The following is a 2,632-nucleotide window of genomic DNA, read 5'->3' on the forward strand; positions in this document are numbered from 1 at the left end:
AATTGTAACAGTGGGAGATCTCCAGGTCCCACCTGGAGATTGGCAACCCTAGGGGGAAGTCAGCTGCACAGCAGGGGGTTAAAGAGAATGGTTTGATGGCTGCTGGGCCAAGATTGGCAACAATAGTTCCCCAGGAGCCCCATCGTAAATGCACCAAACAATTCCTCAAGATTTTCCAAAACACTACTCTGTTTTGGGCTCCTGGGGAACTTTGAAGTAGCACCAAAGCTTTAAGATCTCTCCAGCTGTCACCTGGAGACTGGCAACAGCTTGTCTGGAGTGTGGGCAGTATGGCATTGTATCTGTCTGAGGTCCCCCTCTTCCTCCTCCTCCTCAGATTCCACCCTCAGCAGGCTTCATCCCTAAAATATCCTGGAAGCTTCCAACCTGGAGTTGGCAACCCTATCTGCCTGTCTGTCTTAAGTTTTACAACCACACACCCCCCCCCACAGCCTCTGCCTAGGGAGCAGCTGACATCATTCTCCTCTCCCAACTGAAAATTCCAACTGCCTTGCGGGGGGGGGTGAGTTTGAGGTGTGGAATGTAGTCCAATCAGCTTCCATATGTAAATGACCTTGGAACGCTGGGCGGGACTGCACAAAGCAGCCAATGAACCCAGCCAGTGTCTTCCGAGTGGCAGTTTTTTCGGCCTAACACTAAAGGAGTGCATTTTAGAATTCTGGCACCCAAAACCCTTTTATAATATAGGAGAGATGCAACTGTCTTTTGTATCAATGTGATTCCTGGAGATTTGGGGTTGGAACCTAGGAAGGGCAGGGTTTGGCGAGGGAAGGGACCTCAGCAGAGTCCACCCTTCAAAGCAGCCATTTTCTCCAGAGGAACTGACCTCTATCATCTGAAGATCAGTTGCAATTACAGGAGATCTCCAGACACAACCTGGAGGGCACCAACTAGGCTGGAGATCTCCTGCTATTACAATTGATCTCCAGGTGACAGAGACCAGTTCACCTGGAGAAAATGGCCAGTTTGGAAGGTGGACTGTATGGCTTTATAACCCACTGAAGTCCCTCCCCTCCCCAAACCCAGCCCTCAAGTTCCACCTCCAAAATTTCCAGGTATTTCCCAGCGCTGAGCTGGCAACCTTAGCAGCAACCGTAGCTAAATCTCAGGACATGAACTATAGTTTCAGGATATTCTGAATCTTTTAGTAAAAATGTGAACCACATGTGATCCATTTTAAAGGTGAGAGACCTAATATGGCCAAAGATGCATCTGACTTGGTGAATCTGGCTCTGATTCCCCTGGCCAGCTATATTTTTTCTGCACTGGTTCTACTATCACAAACAATTGACAAAGTAGAACAAAGTTTGGGTCCAGTGGCACCTTTAAGTTTTATTCAAGGAATAAGCTTTTGTGTGCAAGCACACTTCTTCAGAGATGAGTAGTTTGATTATAAAAATTATTTTCAGGTCTGTCAATTCTAGATGTGATCACTAGATGTCACTAGAGGTTGAGGAACAATTTTTTTGTGTTGGTTTTAACTATTCAGAAACTATATGAGAAGCAAGCAGATGAAGGACATATGTATAGGACGAAGGGACCTGGGAAAGATCTGTTCACCTGTTTTTTATTATTTATTTGTATCCCGCCTTTCTCCCCAACAGGGACCCAAAGTGGCCTACAACATTCTCTCCTCCTCCATTTTATCCTCATGACAACCTTGTGCGGTAGGTTAGGCCGAGAGTGTGTGACTGGCCCAAGGTCATCCAGCAAGCTTCTGTGAAACAAGTGAGGATATGAATTGTGTCTCCCAAACCCTAGTCCAACACTTTAACCATGCTGGCTCTCACCTGTTGAATTCACACACAAATCCTCTTTCAGTTTAGACTTGAAAACCTCCAGTGTTCTGTTTCCTTCGCCTCCAGTGTGACCATATTGATGTCCATTGATGTGCTCTGAGGACGATATGGATGCCCCAACCAGTTCTTTGTTTTTATTTCTACCTATAAGTTGGGAGGGGGGGAAACCATAGTACAGGCTACATAAAAATTACTCAGAACTTTTGTTACAAACTAAATTTCACACACAAAAAAAGAGACAGACTTCTAGAGGAGGTTTGCCAGCCTCCAGGTGGTACCTGGAGATCTCCCACGGTTACAATTGATCTCAAGATGTTCAAGATCAGTTCCCCGGGAGAAAACTGCCACTTTGCAGGGCAGACTCTATGGCATTAGACCCTGATGAGATCCTTCCCTTCCCCAAACTCTGACCTCCCAGGGCTCCAGCCGCAAAATCTCCATGTATTTCTCGATCCAGAGCTGGCAACCCTATTCTAGAGGGACTTCCATAGGGCCTTGCTTCACATGCCCCTGTCACTGAGAGAAAGTGGGCACTTGCAAGGAACAGGGCCTCTTCTGTGTTGACACCATTCATGGATCTCTGTCCAACCAACTGTTCAACTGGTACTTTCCTCATCAAACTTTCGGCTCCACTTTAAGACGTTTTTAATTTAACCAGGCAGGCAGTGTGTCATTGAGGTCTGAATGGAATGGCCAGTGTTTTATTTTTCTCTGGTGATTTGGTCAGTTTCTTTTGCTTCAACATGTTACACTGTCTGTTTTTGTTTTTGTTCCAGCTGCAAAAATGTTGAAGTTTTTATACGCTGCGGCTA

Source organism: Gekko japonicus, unplaced genomic scaffold, assembly GCF_001447785.1.
Source record: "Gekko japonicus isolate JY-2015 unplaced genomic scaffold, Gekko_japonicus_V1.1 scaffold1695, whole genome shotgun sequence".
NCBI lineage: Eukaryota > Metazoa > Chordata > Lepidosauria > Squamata > Gekkonidae > Gekko > Gekko japonicus.